Raw genomic sequence first — 22,115 nt, forward strand, 5'->3', positions numbered from 1 at the left:
GCTTACACACTTAAATAGTGTTAAAATATGGAAAATTGAAGATCTTTTAAATTCTCTTTTTAAATGATCAGGAATAAATGAAGACCCTACTTAAAAATAAGCCAGAAATAAACAAAGATGCCAATAAAAACCACCACCTTCACAAAGGGAATGCAGTCACGTGATAAAATAATAAACCCAAAGTTACAGAAAAAAGGATGTTATTCTCCAACTTCCAGGAAGGAACAGCTTTGGGAGACTGGGATCAGGAGACTGCCGTGTCACATCTGTTTAGGAAGCCCGCCTTTGACAATTCCCCATGCATACTAACACCCAAGGCATTTTGAAATTCAACAGGAAAGCAGTCTAGATGTGGTCTACACCACTTCTTCAAAGTTATTTGACAGGAGGACTTTGGCTTACTTTATGTATTACCCATCAGTAACTCAGGATAATAACACACCTCTCAATGGAGACATGCTTCAAGTTGCATTCAGCACTGTGAGGAGAAGAGTAGTGTCTCGGGATACCCTGATCATAATCATGCAAGTCTGTGCATATGCTACCTCACGTGGAAAAGAGCTGAGCTTGCAGATGGGGGTGAAGTTGCTGATCAGCTGGTTTTCAATAAGGCTGTTACCTGGAATTATGTGAAAGGGTTCAATGTAATTGCAGGTTCTTCAATAATGGAAGAGGGAGAGTAGGGTCGATGGCTCAGTGCGTATAGCGCCCATATAAGCACGAGGACTTGAGTTCAGCCTCAGTACCCATATGAAAGCTGAACCTGTAGACTTATACCTGTAACCCCCATGCTGGGAAGAAACGACAGTGGATCCTGCAGGCTCAGTGCCCAGCCAGTGTGGCAGTAATAGAGTTCTGGGTTCAATGAGAGACCATGTCTCAAAAACTAGGAGGGAAAGCCTTCAAGGAAAATACCCAACATGAACCACTGACCTCCACACCTGCACACATGAGCAAATGGATGTGTGTGTGTGTGTGTGTGTGTGTGTGTGTGTATGTGTGTGTGTGTGTGTGTGTGTGAGAGAGAGAGAGAGAGAGAGAGAGAGAGAGGGAGAGACAGAGACAGAGACAGAGACAGAGAGAGAGAGAGAGATTTGGCTTACAGACTGTGCTCCACCTAACCCAATGATGAATGTCTACCACTGGAAAGTTCAAGAATCCGGTAATTGTTCAGTTCGTGAGGCTGGATGTCTCTGCTGGTCTTCAGTATACACTGGAATCTCAAAGAAGTAGAGTTTAATGCCAGAGAAGGAATGAAGTTTCTGGAGAAGGCAAGGGCAAACAAGCACAGAGCTGTCTCTTAAAGGGGGAAAAGTTGTCTTCAAATGATAGGACATCAAAAAGATGTCTTCAAATCCCAAAGGATTCCTCCATGATTCACCTATAGGGCCCTGTCAGCGGCTCCAAAGAGCATTCCTGTCTGCTGGATCGTGTGGTCTCAGTGATGGAGAACGGTGCACAGCACCCTGGACACGTGGAGCACTCATCTCCTGTCCCTGGCTCCTCTCAAAGCTAGCGGCTTTGGGTCCTGCTTTTAGACAAAGAACTACAGGGAAGTAATGACTGGTGGGAGAAGGAGAATTAGTCTCTCGCAGGAATGGGGCCCATTATTGGTTGCCCAATGCAAAGTGGTCAGTATTGAAACGGAATACTCACAAAAACCAAAAACACTCTCAGCAAAATATATGTGTATACAATGTATATTATATATGTATATATACATGTATGTTTGTATATATTTATTGCTTGATATATTATATTTATATTTGTATTTATTATGTATTATATACTTATATATGATATATTTATATATCTGGATATATTAATATATATGTATGTACACAAAATATGTGCATGTGACTGTAACAGTAATAATCAAAGAAACAGAGGCATCAATTTGAGAGTTGTGGGACATAGGACAGGTTTGAAACGGTAGTTTGGAGGGATTTCTGGGGGAGAAAAGTGATGTAATTCGACTTCAATTAAAATATACTGACTTTTTAGTTTTAAGAAAAGAAAAATAGAAACTGGAAATAGGGCGATGTGATCTGAGGATGATCTGATTGGTAGCTTGGTATAACCTTGCTGGGTTACAAATGAAAGAGATTCGGGCGAACTAGGAAAGGAGACGCATGGGAAACTGATTCTTCTTTGAAATCTCCTTCAAGGATACATCCCTGCCTTGGATTCCAGAGCTGGCAGATACTAAAGCCATGCTGGTAATGCCACTGGATTTTAGGCAGTTGGTCTAAGTAGCTAAGGGGAATAGATGTCTCCTCTAAGAAACGCATTGCTTATTTTAGAATGAATCTTACAAGGTAGACGATGGAAAAAGTAAACTGAGGTCAGCACAAAGTCAAATCCTCAGGACCTGCAGTGTGTGGCTGTATCCTCTGCTTTGGGCTGTGGTGTCTGCAGCTTTAACATCTGTGCCATTAGGGACAAATGGTTTTCAGGCTGTCTGATCTTTCAGTTTTGCTATGGAATGATTGTGGAGACTTTTCGTCCGGACTTGAAAGTGTGGTTCATGGCCACGCCCACTAACAAATCCCTCATAGGTAATCACTGTTCTCGATGTCTTATGTGTATTCTAGACATATCTAATGAAATTTAAGGCAAACATCAGGTACTCATAGTTTACACAAGAGATGACATTTTGCTTACATCATACTGCATCTAACTTTATTACTTAAACATTTATTGTGAAAAATTTTCTCTATCTGCATTTATCAGTCCTTTTATTATGTTTATTTATTCTACCTGTGTAGTTATTATTATTATTATTATTATTATTACCCATAATTTAATCTTAGGGCAAAATGCCATTGACTATTTTCTTTTCCAAACAGTGATGGAGTGAATGCTCTCACTCGAAAACAATTTTTACATTTTTGTAATTAGGTATGCAGGAAAATGTACCAGAAGGATTATTGTTAAGTCACAGCATTTGTAATTCTGGCTAATAGATATAGGAAATAGAGCTAAGATGTTCCCTCAGTTGGACTTCATCTATAAAGGGGGCCTAATGATAATCACGCGTCACAGACTGGTTTTTAAGACTCAAGTAAGTATCTGTAAAGCAGTTAGGATTAAACAAGCTCTGCTTCTTATTAATTTTTATGTTAAGCAATATCAGGCTTTAAATTGCAAAGGGGTAGTCATAAGATTTTAATCTAGAACACAAATGTTGCCATAAAATTCCATAAGTGCTAACCTGGGATCAACACATAGAATACTTCAATAATTCACCTGGTATGCAAGTCGGAATCCTTTGAAATTAGAATATTTATGTGTCAATTATTTGCTTCTAACATGTTAAAGTGGGCTTTGCTCTAAAATGTGCTAACTGCTTTTTAACACACACACACACACATATTATATATATATATGTATGTATGTATATACAGTCCATAAATTGTCATTCTTCCACTAAAATAACTAATAGGGGACTTTAATTCAAACAGCTCAGGTTAAAAGTTGTCTAAGAAAGAAGGGTAGCCAGCCTAGTCTTTTCAGGTGTTTTATAGCCATTACCATGGTAGAAGATGTCTTCCAACATCAGAAGTTAACAAAAAATTCAACTGGAAAATAGTCCTAACTCAAATAAAAAAAATCACTTCTCCCCTGGAATTGCTTCCATCAAATAATTTGAAATGGCTAAAATTTACACAACCACCCTACCTTGCACATTGATACATATTGCTGTCTATTGCCTTGAAGTGTTTGTGGTATAACTATTGTTATTATATCATACAAATATTAATATTTATTCCTATGCTGCATGTGCTGCAGTTTTAGGGTTCAGAAAACATATACAAATCATACATACATAATAAAACACATATGACTAGAATTAGAACCTTCCCAATTTTTCCTTTAGTCCCTTTGTTTAAGTTACAAAAGGAAACCATGTGGGTTTTTTTGAAGTATACACCAGCCCAGGATTTAGGAGTCAGGGTTAGCACGCAGCTGGTTGCAGAAGGTAGAAAAGAACCGTACTGGAAGGGCTGAGCTTTTCACAGATCCTGCAGCAAGAATTACAACCAGCTTTCGTGAAGATCTCCAAAAGTAACTTTATCAGCACATCATCTACTTCTAGTTGGGAGACTCCTGCTGCCATCTCTAGACTTCTTCCCATAAAACAGATTTTAACAGAATTATATTTTCATATGCTTTTGAATGCTACAGTGCATCTTCCCAACTCCTGAAACTTACACAAGTTAAGAGCAATAACTTTATAGACTTCAACACAAATAATTCTATAATGGAGAGAATATCAGCCTGCAAAACAGCCGTGACCTAAGGCACCAGGCTACACCAATCACATTTTTTTTTGCAATGTGATTATGTTAGTTTTGCAGTGCAACTACGTTAGCAACTTTTCTGTTCACTATGACCAGAAACAGGAAGTAGGAAACAATTTTAGGGAGAAGTTTGATTTCTCATTGCTTGAGCCATTTTTAGGTAAATATTAATTTGAGCAGCTGTGTACATCACTGTGTTTTAACTCTTGCTTTCAATTTGTTAGGTACCAACATACAGACAGAATGTCTGGTCTTATAGTACTTCTAGTCTTTTTGAGGAATCATCGAGCTGTTTTCCATAGGAGCAAATGTTTTGCTTCCCCACCAGCAATTCACAAACATTTCTGTTCTCCATGTTCCTGTCTTTTGAATAATAGCCCTCTGGGTGAGCCTGGAGAGACTGTACTGTTGTTTTAACACAACCCTTTATAAGACACAATTTCGAAGTATCACAATTCTGGAGCCTGATATCACCCAAGCTCCAGGAGAAGCTGTGCTAGGCTATAGGCCACTCTCTGTTTCTTGGTAACATCAGCTCTTCTGGACTGTGCAGCATAAGGGTGAATCACATCTGCAGGAGGACAGATCATGCTGCCTCTCATATCCAGAAGGGGTGGACACCTCATTTTCTTTTCCACAAGCTCAAACTATTCTATTATCCCATTCTCTTATCAGAGCTGAGATATGGCAGGAAAGCTATGGACTGACAGGGGTAGGGGCTAGCAATTACTAGGTGCCAAGTTACCAATTAAATATAAGATATCTGAAGTTGGACATTTCTGGTTTCGTTGGAGACTCAATTGTATCATGTGATTCTTCTTTTTCTTTTTCTTTTCTTTTTTTGGAAACTGTGTTATGAGAGGATGTTTTGTTGAAGCAGACATGTGAGAGATGTTTTGCTGAAGCAGACACTTGAGAGAACTTGTGATGTTTGTAAAAAATATGAGAACCTAACAGACAGTGAGCGATGTTCTTGCATTGGTTTGTCGTACAAGGCTTTGCTAGTCTTTGCTGACAACACTCTTGTATTGGTTAGCCTTGCAAGGCTTTGCTGGTCTTAGGTGATCTTTGCTTGTTATTGTGTAGAAAGAAATGCACCAAAGAACTTCTCATGGTTCCTGCTGCTTCTTGCTGCTTTCATGGACTCGTAACAATTTGGCAGAGCCTTGAGGTTTCTTCTGGATTGACCCACTGCTACTGAGTTGTGTATGGTGCTTGCCAATTGAACTGGACTGCAGAGACTCATTTGCATTTGGAATCACCCCCAAAGAACTACTTCTAAACAGGTCCACATCCCTTATTTTCTATTAACCTTCTTCTCTCATACCTGGAGTCTGAAGCATTTAAGAACCCTTATTGAAGTTGGTTTGGAAAAAAAATACTAAGCCTTACAGATACATAGTTAGCTTTGAATTTCAGGAAAAATTAACAACTAAATAGTTACTTTGGGTATTTTAATTTGTTTACCATTAGCACTGGAAGGCAGAGCTTTCTAGAAGCCAATGCATCTATGCTGAATTTTAAACATTCAGAAGAAAGTCTTAGGAAAGGCTGTCATTACTGCTGTGTGTGACAAGGCTGCCTTGATTCTGCAGATGACACAAGAAACCCTGGTAAAGTTGTACTTGAACTGATGAGACCGAAGAACACTATCAGGCATTCAAAGATGGCCTGCCATCTTTGTGCATCTCAATGAAATTCTGTAGAGTTAGAAAGGCCAATCTGAAGTCGTGAAGATTTACTTGGGTCTTCCACATACTATCGATGAGATTTTAATGCATTTATTCACCACAAAAAAGAGGGGGAAATAAGGTATGAAGTTGAAATTAGAAAACCTACCTTTAACTCCACTTTCACAACTCTAGTCCATTTGCCTGCATTCCACCAGCCTTCCCTATCTAGTAATATTACCACTCCTTGGTCTCTTCGCTAAATGTTTACTATACCCTCATTTCAGTTGTTCATGTATGAACTTGTGTTTATATATGCCAGAGTCCACATATGAGGGAGAACATTTTTTTTCTCTTTCTGAGAGTGGATGACTTCACTTAATATTACAAGTTACAAGTCCATTCTTTTGAAGACTTCTCTTTTTCTTTGGAGCTGAATAATATTCCATTTTGGTGCCCATATTGTGACCTACAGAGGTGACAGCAGATCAGTGTGTGTCCATCCTATGCTCCCTTAGGCAACGGTCATTTTTGAGTAGAACTCTGGCAACAGGCTAAAGTCTGCATTCCTTTCTATTGTCTGTTCCCCTTTCTGATGTGGTTGAATTAACATTGAGTGGATATTTGGTGCCACGCCACCGGAAGAACTCTGGATGTGATCAACTTTTCATGGTGTGGCAGACATTGCTATTGCCATAAAGATATTACTTAGAGTATCTGGACTACTTTGAGCAATAATCATAAAACATAAGTGGGCAACTTACAATGCCTGTGCCCAGCCTCTGGAAAGCCAGCTAGGACAATAATCATGCTCAGTCCCCAATCATGTGCAATTTGACCCAAGTTGTTACTCCTGGAAACTGAGCTGGCAGAAGCAATGCTGGCAGAACAGCAGATGCAGGGACAGTGGCTGATAGCTGGCTTTCGCTATTTGTAAGTTGAACAGCTTGCTGTAGAGGAATCTGAGAGCAGAGGAGCAAGACCATTCCCAGAAACAAAGAGAAGTTACCATTACCGAGAATTAACAAACTCGTGAAACCTAGATGGATTTTGACATTCATACTCACAATGATTTCCCTCATACACATTGCATCCTTCTCTTACTCTGCTAGTTTGAGAGAGTTCTATTTTATCCAGCCTTGGTGAGAACCCAGGTCCACATTATTAAAACCCTAGTTACATTCACAACATCAGATGTATATTGTCATAGAAAAGAGAACTTCATAGAGTGGGAAAAACCAAAGAGCCTGGAATCTGGAGATTCCCCATTCCCTCATTGTGTGAGCATGGACAATGTTTCTGGCCACTCAAGATCTCAGTTTCTTGGTTCACAAGGTAAGCATAAATATGTTTGTAATATCTATTTCATGGAAGGAAGATAGATACAAGTTATATATATCAGAGTGTTTTAGAAGATATAATAACATATCAACACAAGTCATCATTATTAACTTTCTACACTTTGACCAGAATCAGAACAGATTTATAGTCTGGTCTTTTTACTGGTATTTCCAAGGGCTGTTCAGGTGACTCCATTGATCATCCTCAGATATGCTAAGGCTGGCATGGGACCAGAGGTCATGTGCAGCTTTCCACATCTTATGCCTCATATCTTGTCGCTCACCTAGCTTTTAAGGTGTCTGTGGGCAGGAATTCTGTGATACGTAGATGTGCTTCGTGCTTGGAACCAACACAATGTCGGTGCTACCAAATAATTGCTGAGAGCATATCTGTCTGGAAGGAAGGAATGGGGTGTGTGTGTGTGTGTGTGTGTGTGTGTGTGTGTGTGTGTGTCTGTGTTGGGGGTGTGTGAGTGGGGGCGGGGATTGATCATCCTGGGAAACTTCACCTCTTGTAGGCATTCCAGACACTTCAGTTCTCTGTGACCCTTCTCAGGATAACTGAACAACAGGAGATGTATTCCTTTATTCATATCCACAATGGATGCAGTGTATGAGTCTGTCACTGACACCTCTCACGGGCGCAGCATAAAGTGAGTGTAACTGATGCTCCCAGCTGGGTGAGTGGTTGTCTTAAAGTCTCAGTGATCATATATTTACCAGTGTGTCTACACCTAGGACACTTGCCTGGTACTGATCAGGAGAAAACAAAATTCTACATTGATTTTGTTATTGTTGTTTTCTTTGTTTGTTTGTTTGGGGAGCAGAGTAGAAGGTCTAGATTTTAATATCTGGAATTTTTAAAATGTTTCGTTATGGAAGCACACTGATATACAACAGCAAACCTACCGTCAGGCACCTTTCTGTTCTTTAACCGGGACGGTTGGCCTATGCATCAAGAGCTTCCAGGATTTTAAGCTATAACATGTCAGCCTTCTTGAAACGGGGTTGATGTTTGAGAAGGGTAGATGTTGGTTTCTACTGTTTATCACTTACACAGCTTCTAAAGAATGACACACCTAGGATTGGGGATTTAGCTCAGTGGTAGAGCGCTTGCCTAGCAAGAGCAAGGCCCTGGGTTCGGTCCCCAGCTCTGAAAAAAAGAAAAAAAAAAGAATGACACACCCATTAAGGACTTGCTGTATATCTCCATAGACCTGCTAGGGTGACGTGCACTCTCAGGAAAGCTGGACGTACAACGGTCGTCAGTAAACTGTGGCCATCAGTCAAATTTGCCTGCCAACTTATTGTTCATATAAAATTTAATTGATCATTCATTTGCTTATTGTCTATGTCTACTACTGCTGGCAACAGCAGAGTTAGTTACAATAGAGCTGCCTGGACTGCACGCCTGAAATATTCACTATGAGGTCCTTCATGGAAAAAGTGCCAGTGGCCATAAGAAATGGGATGTGAAGTTAAATGTGCGATTCCCTGTCAGGTTATTAGGTGTTTCGGGACTTCATAAAGGTCTACTTTTATCTTAGTTTTCTTTTCTATTGTAGTCAGAGTTTCACTGTGTACTCCAGGCTGGCCTGGAATTCTCTATCCTCCTGCCTGAGCCTCACACATACTGGCACTCCCCTTGACTCTTGATTTCATTATTCCTTTCGATTACTCATCATCAAGCCTTAGTTCTCTCTCTTCTAGAGTAGGAGACTAGTGGTACCCAGTTCACTGGGTCAGGGTGAAGAAGAAGGAAATGAGCCAATGAAATGGCCTCCACTCAAATTCCTAACCAATGTCCTGTGCCCTCTCCAACAGAAGGGAAAGATGCAGTGATTAGAGGATGCTAAGGTGGTCAGGGGCTGGAAATGTCGCAGGGCTTCTTGTGGGAGGAGTGATTGCTATATGTTTTGAAGAAAGTGTGAAGGCTCCCAGCCTTGGATGCTCTCACCCAAAGCCATAAGGAAGAGCTCAGCCAACCCTGACTCGTTCCAGTGAAGACTCCACCCCCACCTTGAGCCACATCTGCACCACGTGTTGACAGGCCAGAGCAGTTTTTTCTTGCTAGTTATTCACTTGACCCAGAGAAGTAAGTGTCTCTAATTTCAATCTGTGCTTTCTATCACTAAGATAAACTCGTAATGATCTGCCAATAAGACGCAATTATAGCACCTGCCGAGGTCAATATTCAATCAGCAGCCCCATTCTGAGTGCTGCTTCGATCATTTGGTCAAAAATTTCCTCTCTTCAGATGCTTTGTAAACCCATGCTTATTGATCTGGAGGTTTAAGGGTTTACAATTGGGGTGTGATTTCATTTTTAATTCAATTTTTTAAGTGGCATTTCTCATTCTGGCCAAATAGGAGTCTCTCTTGGGAAACTCCCAGGCACAGGAGACCAGAGCTGGCCTTTTCTTACAGGCCTTCTAACCTCCTGTATCCATCCAGGCAGAGTCAGATTCTAAAGCATGATGGATAGATAGGAGGAGGGTTACGGACAAGGGTTTGAGGGAGATCAGGAACTCACCCTGGCAAGTCCCTAATGAATGTGTTTGTCTGACCAAACACTTTAATTCTTGGTGGGAGCCAGGGCTCAGTGGAGACTAGCTTGCCTCACACATGCAAGTGTCCCATACCCCACACTGAAAGAAACAACATGTCAAAGAAAATGCTGTTCCTTTTCTAGTCTTCTCCTGTGTGTTTGCTTGCCCTGTCTGCTTTTGTCTTTCCCCTCCTGCTCTCTTAGAATTTTATCTGGAAACTTTTCTCTCTTTCTTTGGCATTCCCAAGTAAACTAGTAAACCCCTTGTAGATAACCAAATCAAATCATTGACTTTTGCTCCAGTCATGTCCTTGGGAACAGCAGCCCTGGTCACCATACTAGGGCTCTGTCTAGTTCCTAGGAGTGAAGTTTGTCTGAGAAGAAGATGGATGGCTTGTCAAGAGTGAAGCCCATCGACATGAAGAGCAGTGTTCCACTGAGCCTGGGTTTCTAACTGGTTGCCAATCATGGTAACATACCACATGTTTAGTTTACCTCCCTCTTCTCCCTCTTCACCTCTCCTCCTCTTACTCCTCCTGTTCCCCTCCTCCATTTCTCTCCCTGTATAACAGAATTTACCTATAAATTTAACTTAAGCTAAGTTCAAAGGTAAACTTTCCCCATGGGTTTTAATCTAGATTAGTCAATCAAGATTTACAATGAGAGAATTGGAGAGTACCTGTTGCAGGCTCTTCTGTGAAACAGATTTTTTCTTACTTTTATGTCAAAATTTTAAATCTTTAAACTTGGTATGGTGGCCCATGTCCTTAATCTCAACACGCAGGCTGAGGCAGGTAGGTCACTATGAGTTCACAGAAAGCCTGGTCCATATAGCAAGCTCAAGGTCAGCTAAGGCTATCCAGACAGACCCTGCCTCAGCACTGCATGTATAAAACACAATATATAAAACACGCTACATTATTTTAAATAAAATTCTCATGGACTTTAGTTTCGTAAATTACATCGTATCTTCAACTTAGAACACACAGAGGTCCTTATTTATAGTACTCTATCTAATGTAGTCTAATGTGAATAGATCCCATTAATAAGGAATGATTGAATAAGGCCTTATATCAGCATTTTTCTTTTTAATGCACTAAGATGTGAGTAGAAATACCAGGCGCTATACTGCACCCCTGTGCAGCACATGAGAGATGGCTGATGAGTTCTTTGCACTCATTCCAATTTGGTGAGTTCTGAGGTAGACATAAAAACTTTGTAAATGAATAAAGATTGCTTATGAGAAAGGACTTTCTAAACGTACACATAGAGGAACACTCCTCCATTGTTGGTGGGATTGCAGACTGGTACAACCATTCTGGAAATCAGATGCCCAAAAGATGCCCCAACATATAAAAAAGACACGTGCTCCACTATGTTCATCGCAGCCTTATTTATAATAGCCAGAAGCTGGAAAGAACCCAGATGCCCTTCAACAGAGGAATGGATACAGAAAATGTGGTACATCTACACAATGGAATATTACTCAGCTATCAAAACAATGACTTTATGAAATTCATAGGCAAATGGAGGGAACTGGGAAATATCATCCTGAGTGAGCTAACCCAATCACAGAAAGACACACATGGTATGCACTCATTGATAAGTGGCTATTAACCCAAATGCTTGAATTACCCTAGATGCATAGAACAGATGAAACTCAAGACGGATGATCAAAATGTGAATGCTTCACTCCTTCTTTAAAAGGGGAACAAGAATACCCTTGGCAGGGAAGAGAGAGGCAAAGATTAAAACAAACACAGAAGGAACACTCATTCAGAGCCTGCCCCACATGTGGCCCATACATATACAGCCATCCAATTAGACAAGATGGATGAAGCAAAGAAGTGCAGGCCGACAGGAGCCGGATGTAGATCTCTCCTGAGAGACACAGCCAGAATACAGCAAACACAGAGGCGTATGCCAGCAGCAAACCACTGAACTGAGAATAGGACCCCTGTTGAAGGAATCAGAGAAAGAACTGGAAGAGCTTGAAGGGGCTCGAGACCCCATATGTACAACAATGCCAAGCAACCAGAGCTTCCAGGACTAAGCCACTACCTAAAGACTATACATGGACTGACCCTGGACTCTGACCTCATAGGAAGCAATGAATATCCTAGTAAGAGCACCAGTGGAAGGGGAAGCCCTGGGTCCTGCTAAGACTGAACCCCCAGTGAACGGGATTGTTGGGGGGAGGACGGCAAGGGGGGGAGGATGGGGAGGGGGAACACCCATAAAGAAGGGGAGGGGGGAGGGGGATGTTTGCCCGGAAACTGGGAAAGGGAATAACACTCGAAATGTATATAAGAAATACTCAAGTTAATTAAAAAAATAAATTAAAAAAAAAAAAAGAAATCATGGAGACAGACTGGAGAAATACTGCAAAGACAGAGATCTGAGTTCAGATCCTCAACACCCAGGTAAAATCTAGGCACAGCATGTGATAAGCACAGTAGACTGTACTTACAATTCTAGACTGCAGTGCTGGAGAAAGGGGGGTCCTTAGGATTCACAGAACCGAATCGATGAACTCCAGGATCTGTGAGAGCCTCTGACTCAAAAAACAAGCTAGAGATTGACTGAGGAAAACACCCAGTTGACCTCTGACTTTCATGTACACACGCATGAACGCACACACAGACACACGTACACACCGCACATGCAAAATAAAACTAAAACAACTTTGCCTACACCCTTCAAGAACTGTGCAGATGTGCAGAGAAGCATCTGGTGTTGTATCCTCCCCAGGGCCAGATTCTCTTACGGGGAGAGCTAGGATAATGAAGTTTTTTTTTGGAGGCAGCTGGTGACAGGACAGTTCTAGGGTTGTTGCTTGTGGTCACAATCACTTTGTCTTTATTTCTCTTGAGAATAAAGTCTCATTTGGGGTCACTTGTCTGATCACTCTTCTGTCAATCCACAAATGGTTTAGATTGTGCTAATCAGAGAAGTTTCCAGCAGATGACTCCTCTACCTCGTTTCTGATACTTTTTGAACATGCATGTTTTTCTTTGCACCTTGTTGCCTTAACAAGCACCAAAACAAAAGGCAACTTGGGAAGGAATGAGTTTATTTTGGCTTATATTTTTCAGTCCATCACCAAAGGAAGTCAGGTCAGGAGCTCAAGCAGGGCAGGAACTAGAAAGCAGGAACTGGAACAGAGACAACAGAGAAAAGCTGCTTAGTGATGTAGTCTCCAAGGATTGTTCAGTCTTATACAAAGCAGGCTCACCTGCCCAGGGATGGTACCAGCCAGAATAGCCTGAGCCTTTCCATAGCAATCATTAATCAGGAAAACCTCCCACAAACTGGCCTAGGGGCAATCAATGAACATAATTCTTTAATGGAGATGTATCTAGCTAGAGTTAAGTTAACAAAAAAACTAACCAGCACATTGAGTTCTTGCTAGACTTTTAAAAATTTCATAGCAAAGAAGGGTTAGACTTGGAGATCCCAGTCAGGGTCTGTGTTGAGCCTCCTAGTACAATTTGCATGACTGAAAAGAAAGGACCATTCAGCTTCGCAGCTCCAGGGTGAGGACAAAAATGTCCCCTGAACACATCTCACTCAGGACAATGGGGGCCAAAGCAAAGGATCCTGTGGGCAAAAACACACATGTCCTATTGTTTGCAAATTTTAAAATACTCTCTCTTTCCTGTGCAGTTATCCTTCTCTTGAAAGGAAAATGATCCATTATCTTCTCATGTAACAATCTCTGGGTAGAGGTTTAGGGAAAATGTGTTTCTGCCTCATTCAGGGTCTATAGCCCCACCCTTCCTCCACACCTAACAAAGAATCTTCAGACTTCTGGTGTATTGGTCACAGAATAAACGCTCCCATGGATTCCTGTCTTTGCAAGGGTTAAGTCCCTAAGAAAACAAATGAGGACCTGGGCCTCTCTAGGGTTGTGTTTGTTGTCCTCAATGTTCACTGGAGAACAAAGAAGCAATCCATTTTCAAAGTGTCTTTTGGTTTTACCTTGTATGTTCATTTTGATAGTTCTCCCGTCTTGTTCCCACATCCCAAATCACACAGTTGCTCCCTCTCTAAAGGAAAGAGGCATTGCAGAAATGATAGGAGCATTTTCCACTTTTAAAGCACACAATGAGAACTGACTCCAAGTCAGTTAGTGTGTTATCTGGCTCTATGCATTCTCTCTCTCTCTCTCTCTCTCTCTCTCTCTCTCTCTCTCTCTCTCTCTCTCTCAGATAATGCTCAGAGCTGAGGTTCAGCAAGGATATCCACCTTGTCCAGGGTCACATTGCTAGTGTTCATTATCATTAGATGAGCCACTAGTTACTAGATTAGCACAAAGTTAAAGGGTCTTTCTTTGACTCAAACAGCATATCAAGTGGACAAGCCTGACCAATTTTTGTACCATATAGACTAGAGACTATGTAGCATTTTGCAGACAGGCCGACTAGGAGTCCCACTCCCATCTCATTCAACTGTAAAACTCTTTGGAATTTTACTGCAGCGGAATGGATTCTAAAACACACGCTGCTTTAGCCATTGTTAGCCTCTGGTGCCAGCACTGCCCCTCTCCCCCTCCCTCTGCATGCCTTTACTAGAGATCCTTGGTTAGCTCCAAAGAGAAGCGGCATTTGAACAGACCTTCTTGTCCCCTTTTAGATGCCTGAGCTATTAATTAATTTTCATTGTAAAGAAATGGGAGCTCCCATGTGTCCATAGTTCTTGGGCTGTGATATTCTTTTGTCGGAGAGCACTGGGGCCCATTGTTCAAACTCCTCTCTTGTTCACACTGAATTTTTCATGACAGTGCATATTTATTATGTGCCATCCAGATTTGGAGTCCTGTTTACTGGGATTTGGGACAGTTGCAGAGGAAAGTGGTTCCACAATGACATTCTCAAACAAGGCTGTTCCAAACGAGCCTTCTGTGTTCGAGTGGGATTTTCTAGTGCAGATGCTAAGGGCAGGGAAGAGTGTTCACTGCAAGGATATTAATCTTTTCTCCCAGGGAAAAGCAGCAACGAGATGGATCACTGGGTGTTTACCTAGCACAGAGCATGTAGTACACACTCATCTGTCTTCTATTCAGCCTCCTTTCAGAGGGACATTATAGGCTAGCCCCACTCTTGTGATGGCAAATATCACCAGTGACAGCTTTGCAAGTGGCTTTAAGAGCTTGTCAGGAAACTAATCAATGCAGCTCTTCACAAAGGAATCTACTTGATCAATAGCACCAAGAAACCCCAGACCTAACAAACAGATCACATAAGAGCTGTCGTGATCAATAGAAGTCACAAGGAAAATAAATTCTTAGGGCTGTTTCAATGAATATGTCATAAGTGCTTTGTGTGGATGGCCTTTTCTCTGAGAGTTTCCAAAACACAGCAAAGCCATAATGGGACTGATTGTACACAGGCAGCCACAGGTTAACTCACACAAGGACCTGAGACAAAAGAGACAGGCAGGGTTCACTGAAGAGAAATAACTCCAATTTTGAAGGAAATGTATTCAAGTATGTCCTATTTCTCCTCACTAATTAGATTGCGAATGTGTTCTTGGAGTTTGTTTTGGCATATTAGAACAAAGGGTATGGTTTGAGCATGAGAGCACCGATAAATTCATTTTTGAGCTCATCACCACTCCTCAAGTTTCTCATGCTGTTAAGCAGAGGTCGACTATCCAAACATCTGTCTTCTCCCACCCTCAGGGTTCTCAGAGAAATTCTACATTTAAATGTAGTAAAGAGATTAGGAGATGTTGAAATTACTACAAATTCAAATTTACTCACAGAAGTAACAGTAACACATTGAGACATTCATTGTTCTTCTTTTCCCGACTCCAAAGAGTTTGTCAGTTATCTTGTTTCTTAACAGATTGCTTCACAGTGTAACGACTTAAAACAATTATTACTTTATTTATAGTTGAGTCTATGAATCTCATCGGTTTTGCAGGGATCAGAGGTCAGTTGGTTTGACAGAGGTAATGTGTCTTCAGTGACCTGATGGCCCAACAGTACCCATGTCAAAAATGGCCACAGTCCACACCTGGGAATTGATCCTGGACTCCTTGCATATTTTCTCCTCTTTAGATGGACTACCTTGGGCCTTTTTGAATTGTGGCCCCTTACTGCAAGAGGATTGAAGCCAAATCTGCTAAGATTATGAAGACTCGTGTGGAAGGATTTTAATCTAGCTATGTTGCTGATCTAGCTGGAATTCAGACATGCCCTAAGCACAGATATTTATTCTGTAAAATTAGTTTGTAGAAGGAACCACCCATGTTTGAAAGTGATGTCTAATTTAGAGGCAGACAAAATGATGAATCAAAGAAAGATTGGATAGAATAGAATATACTCAACTCTCATGAAAGAGAGAGGAAAGAGAGGTGACTTAAGAGAGAGTAGCACCAAGAAAGGGAAGGAGAAAGGGCAGTTGTATTGAGACAGAGGGTGGTTACAGAGAAAGGACAAGTTAGACCCACGTGAAGACAGAATGAACCAAAGAATGAGAAGGAGCCAGAAGATTGAGACTTATTGCCAAAGTTAGTAGGAGGCCAAGCAGAGCAATTCAATCAGAAGCTGAAGAAATCCTGTTTGAGTCAGTCAGTGTGGAGAGGAGTTTTGAACCAAAACAGAATTGACAAACCAGCCAGGAGTTCAGAAAGAGCTAGAAAGGGTGAGTTTTTTCAGCAGTAAGTTTCATAGGCTGAAAACCTTCTAGGCCTAGATAAGATTGTACAGAGGCTAGAAGATTCCAGGACTAGGGCTAGGCAAGCAGAAGGAGGCACTGGCCTTTACAAGGACAATTACATCAGGGGGATAAAAGATGCAGTTACAGCTCGCCTCAAGAATCAAACAATGCTATACCACTATGTTTTAGTGTTCAGAATGAGACACAGGATGAGCCTACATGGAAGGGGAAGAGATTGGCTCCAGTTCTGGCTGCAGCAGCAGCAAAAATCACACTATAAAGAGTAGAGTGGAACAGATGAAAAGATAACCCTGCTGTCCTCACAAAACTCCTTTGACACTCTTTTCTTCTAATCCCTCTCCCATGACCCATTCAAATCAAGGGAGCTGACTTTCTCTGACCCACAAATGAGCTCTTATGGCAGGAAATGAGTAAGAGAAGAACAAGTGAGTCTTTCTGAGGGTGTTCTGCTTAGAGGGCTTCAGAGGCAGGAAGACACTAGGCACAGTTAATAGGCCGGAATGAAACCTTGAGTCAGCTCTTCCATGGGTTGTGGCTGGGCTCACTTTTGGGGGGAGAAACAGAGAGATGGGTTCAGATAACTGGAAAAGGGGCCTGTAACAAGTTCTCAGGTGATCACAGTCCATTGTCACGAAAGAGACAAAATAAATCCCCTAATGGAAAACATAAAGCCCCAAAGTGCAGGTGCCATGAATCAAAGGGGAGACAGAGACCTACGTGAAGCAATGGAGGACGAGATATCTGCATGGTTAGGAAGTGCAGAGGACGGTAGGAGCCTTCCCATGATGCCCCTGGGGATCAAAACCTTGTACCTACAGCCTCTCAGCCAATACCTGTGAGTGTCCCTAGGGAGGCCATAAGGGCCACTGTGGCTGAGCTATGTTCTCATTACCTCGCTGAGACAGAGATTCCATGTTTGTATATCTTGGTGTGTTGGTTATTTTTACGTTGCTGTGAAAGTTTTTTTTTTTTTTGGCTCTTGTTTCATAGCACTGTCTCCTTTCTCAACAGCGGGGAAGACAAGGGGGAGTCCATGATGGCAGGAGCCTGTACAGAAGTTTCTTCCCTCACAGTAGACCAGAGGCAGAGAGGCCTAACCCACAAGCAAGACCTTCAACAGTTCATCCCTAGTGACTTTTTTTCTGCCAGTTAGGCCCCACCTCCTAAGGTTTCCACAACCTACCAAAACTGTGCCATTGACAGGCCACTACATGGTATGGAGGATATTTCACATTCAAAGTATAACATGTGGTTCATTTCATGATGAGCTCTCTCGGACTATGCAGTGGAAGTTTTGTGAAAAATGATGCTAGAGGAATTCTGAGTAAAAAGTAGTAGACAAAGCTTCTTCCAGGAGGAAATGCTCGGTTTCATAAGTACCTGGAATTTGGTATGTGTTTACTCTTCTCATTTAGCTGAAGAGAATTAGATTCTTCTAGAATCCAAGGGTAAATATTCACCCTTCCACTCCACACACACGATGACAAATCAGACAGTGTTCATCCTGTGATAACTGGTTCAGAAGTTCAGTTCGTGTTCTCCTTGCTCATTTACTCAAATTGAATATTTTTGAGGATCTGTTATGGACCAGGCAATGTGGAAATACAATGACATTGAAAAAAAACAACATATACATGACATTTCACTGTTCAATGGTCTACGAAGAGTTACTTAACAAAAATCTCTCATAGGTTCCATTCTAGGAGATGAGCTTGTGGTCTTAAATGGGTCTGACTAACCTATGGGAAGGTGTTACCACAGGCTTACCATAGGGAACCTTTGAACAGCCCTCACTATGACCTTCCCAGGACAAATCAGAGCCAAGTGGCTCATCTCTGGCAAGCACTTCCATTTTTTATCTAAAACTAAGGAAACAAACAAGCAACAGAAAATAAAAACCAGAGCAAATTACACTACCGAGAATGTTCTATACTTTTTAATCCCTTAAACACACCCAGTGTCTGGCGTTTTCTGATTCTGAGCCCATCTCACTTCCCAAGTGAGGGTCCCCTTGGAGGTTGGTCAATGTCAAAACATTTCTCATCACCCACAAAAATCAAGCAATCTTGATTTTTGTAGTCCTGTTAACACCTTTCAAAACTTTGTAATCTCATGGGTATAATAGATGCTGATCTGATGGCAATGAGTAATTATGGCTCAATCATGAAAACAATGACATTCTCCAGTTTTGTTGGGGTTTGAGGCATGCCCTTGTCATTTATAACGACCCACAAATGGAAGTGGTTGCTACAGAGCTTGTGGAATTTACCCTCAATGCATCAGTATATTTTATGACCTTTGTTTAACCCCACTCTGAGCCTGATGAAAACTTGTAATTCTTTTTCCTTTTAACTTTCAGAGAAACCCAGCAGTCAGCTGGAAAGAACCGGAACGCTGACATTTGTGAATGAGCACACAGCCTTCTCTCATTGATCATTTCTCTCCGAGCATCCTCTGAGAGCTATACATATACAATTCTCAGGGCAAAAATCTTTTCTCTGACAATGAACAATCTGTAGTTATATCCTGGATAAGCCCAGCTAGACTCAAAAATTGGTTACATGTCAGATAAGAGCTTGGAGGGCAACTTGGAATTTCTCAGGGATGTAAAATATCCCTTAGATGTAGACCAAAACAAAACAAGCAGGAGAAAACCAATCCATTAATCTGCCTGCTTGTCATCAGAAAAGCAACCTTTGAAAGTCTACAATATTTTGATTTTTCAAATAGTAAATCAAGAACAGAAGTCCTTGAAATAGTCAGCTTAGAGATTTGTGTGTTATTAACCTGGGGGTAGGCACCTGTGGGGAAAGCTTCCCACACTGAAATGCTCTTGGCTTTTATTTCTCTTGGCATTGAACTGCTAAATGCAGTCAAGTGCTAACTCTGAGGCTGGCAAAGGGGAGGCGATGCTCTTAGGAAGTGTTAGTTCCCAGGAACCATTCTTAAACACTTCCCAGACCTTCAAGATTTGGGTAGTTCTAATATATTAAGTACCTTGAGAAATTGGTAGGCCGAACTCTCCTGCCTTTGTTTTATCTACAACGAGGCCATTACAAAAGCAATGGGATGGGGTCTGGCTGGGGGAATGAATGTGTAGAATGGAAGTTATTATGAAATTTCATGGCGCAGAGATGTGTGTTCATACAAACATGGCTCTTAGCCTCAAGAGCAACTCCTTCTGGATGCTTGACCTAGGCCAAATATTCTTTCTGGTCAGCTTAAGCACAGTGAGGATGCTCACTTCATAAGATTTCTCTAAGAATAAAAATGACTACCCCTGGTAAAGTAATGTTAATAAGGTGTCAGAATATGAGGATTTAGTATCGTTTCTGTAGAGAAGCATGTACTTTAACAGCTGTCCACAGAGAAAACCTCTCATGTAAGAATGGAAAAATCCTCGTGTGCTACCAGAGCCAAAGACAAAGCAACAGATGTGCTTATGACTGTGGGACAGTGCACAAAAGACTGTTTATGAACATCACCACCCTCCACACTATCACAGTTGAATGCTAAGAAAGAGCACATAGGTCTCATTTTACCCATGGAAGAAAGTAAGAGTCTGGCAAGGAAATATTTGACTTCCACATTTATGTGCATTGCCCTAAACCCAGCTATTTTTCCATTCCTTACAAATTACTGAGGTAGTCAGCATGGCTAAAGGGCAAGGAAAGTTTTGGAACAGGGAGGAAAGGTAGACGCTCATAGAAACCAGGACTGGAAACTCGCATCCTGTTCACCACTTAATGTCACCTACTGCCCAGTAGGAATTCTCCAAGATAAAAGTATTTACACATGTCGTTCTGTATTGTTGGCTCCTTGAACATTTTCCTGTGGGCTAAAGCACAGCAGGCTTCTATAGATGGCTGCTGAGTGCACACACAAGGCCATCTTGCCTGGAACTTGGAGGGGGAGCACATTGAACATTTCAAGACACAACTCTGGACAAAACCAATTCAAGGCACCTAACATTTGTCTTGGCCATGCAGGATCAAGAGAAAGCACACAAATTTAACAGATTCCCTCATAGGTCTGAGAGAGAACAAGCTGAGAGCCTGTGTGTCCATACAGAACGCCCATGTGAGCCTCAGAACCTCTAATCACTTCCTAGTGATGGAATTTCTCTACCAGCACTACTCATTAGAAAATGAAGGGTAGGCCACTTCTTTATGTGAGCTGACAACAACAGAGACTTCAAGAGACTTGAAAAATCAAGGATATGACATTACAAAGGAACCTAATAGTCAGATACTGGACATCAGCTGGTGAATGGATAGACAAAATGTGCTATACTGAAACAAAAAAGATATTGACATGTTTCGCCATGTGTTAGCCTCGATGACACTGTGCTAAGTGAAAGTTGCCACAAAAGACCACATAGTCCATTTATATGAACTGCCTAGAATAGGTGCAAATCTGTACACTGGTGGATGTCTATAGCTAGGAGGACTGGAGGGAATTGGCAGTGACTACTCATGGTATGACATTTCTTTGTGGGCGATAAAATGTTCTGAAATTGTGACAGATATATGATTCCTAGAATATACTAAGTCCGCTGAATTACACACTTCAAGGGTATAAACCACAGGCATGTGGCATACATCTCAAAAAGGCTGTTACATTAAAATGATCCCAACAGCACTTGACACTGAGTGATACTGGCAATTAGTGCCCCTTAAATGATATGTACAGTGATATTTTTGCAACCCACCTTGTTCTAGTAACAGGAGATTGCATCCATCCACATGAGGTCCTTATCTCTAGGATGGCTACATGGATCGAGTGAGAGGGAATGAACTTGAGTGTAAAAAAAAAAAAATGCCTCTGACAATTTTTACCTGTAGCCTTCAAGTATGAATGCTTGTTTTATTTTCATTTTATTACCTACTTTTCCCAAGGATATGGAAATATGGTTTATGCTCAGCAAGGCTTCAAATGATAGTACTTATGAATTGGCAAGTAGATCTTTTTAGGGGGCACCATTGACCATGTGTAAAGAAGTGAGCAGGCTCACACTGGTTAAGGCTGATGAGAAATGCAATTTTCCCCTTGCATGGCCTGTTGGTACACCTGGGAAGAGCTAGCCTCTGTACCATAATATCTGTCTCCCCTGCTTTTTCCCTTCTTAAATGACTACCGAGGAAAACTCTGGAAGTAAAAGCTTTGACTCAGATTTCTGGAGTATAAAACCTACCTTGGTTCTTTCCATGGAGGAGATAATACAGAATCTCTACTCCTAGTTATCTCCAGTCCCTTGTATTTAGACCACTTTGGATGGATGGAGAAAGAGAAATCGATAGTCTGAACCATGTGTCAGACCTCTGCAGCAAAGAATAATCGATGACTCTATTCCGTGAACTCTCTCAGAGGAGCCATTCAGCTAGCACTCAGTGTATCTCCAACCATCCCCGTGTTCCCTACAGTTCTCCCACACAGACACTGTGCAGGTACAGGTGTCAATACCATGGCTGTACAGATGAGAGAAGTCAGGGTGTAGAGAAGTCTATTTTGCTCACTGTCATCCAGCAGGGCAATAGAAAGTTGGAATTCAAATGCACCCTTTTTTGA

General features: G+C 41.5%; 1 long non-coding RNA gene across 1 annotated transcript in view; it reads left to right on the forward strand.

Moving 5' to 3' along the window:
• The window catches only part of LOC147999352 (uncharacterized), a 69,007-nt gene extending 47,654 nt beyond the window's left edge, over nucleotides 1-21,353 (forward strand). Inside the window, exon 4 of the long non-coding RNA XR_015643559.1 lies at nucleotides 18,907-21,353. This is a non-coding gene — a long non-coding RNA (uncharacterized LOC147999352). The remainder of the gene's footprint in view (nucleotides 1-18,906) is intronic.
• Nucleotides 21,354-22,115: the final 762 nt, after the last annotated feature.

Source organism: Rattus norvegicus, chromosome 19, assembly GCF_021556685.1.
Source record: "Rattus norvegicus strain SHRSP/BbbUtx chromosome 19, alternate assembly SHRSP_T2T, whole genome shotgun sequence".
In the NCBI taxonomy this organism is placed as follows: Eukaryota; Metazoa; Chordata; class Mammalia; order Rodentia; family Muridae; genus Rattus; species Rattus norvegicus.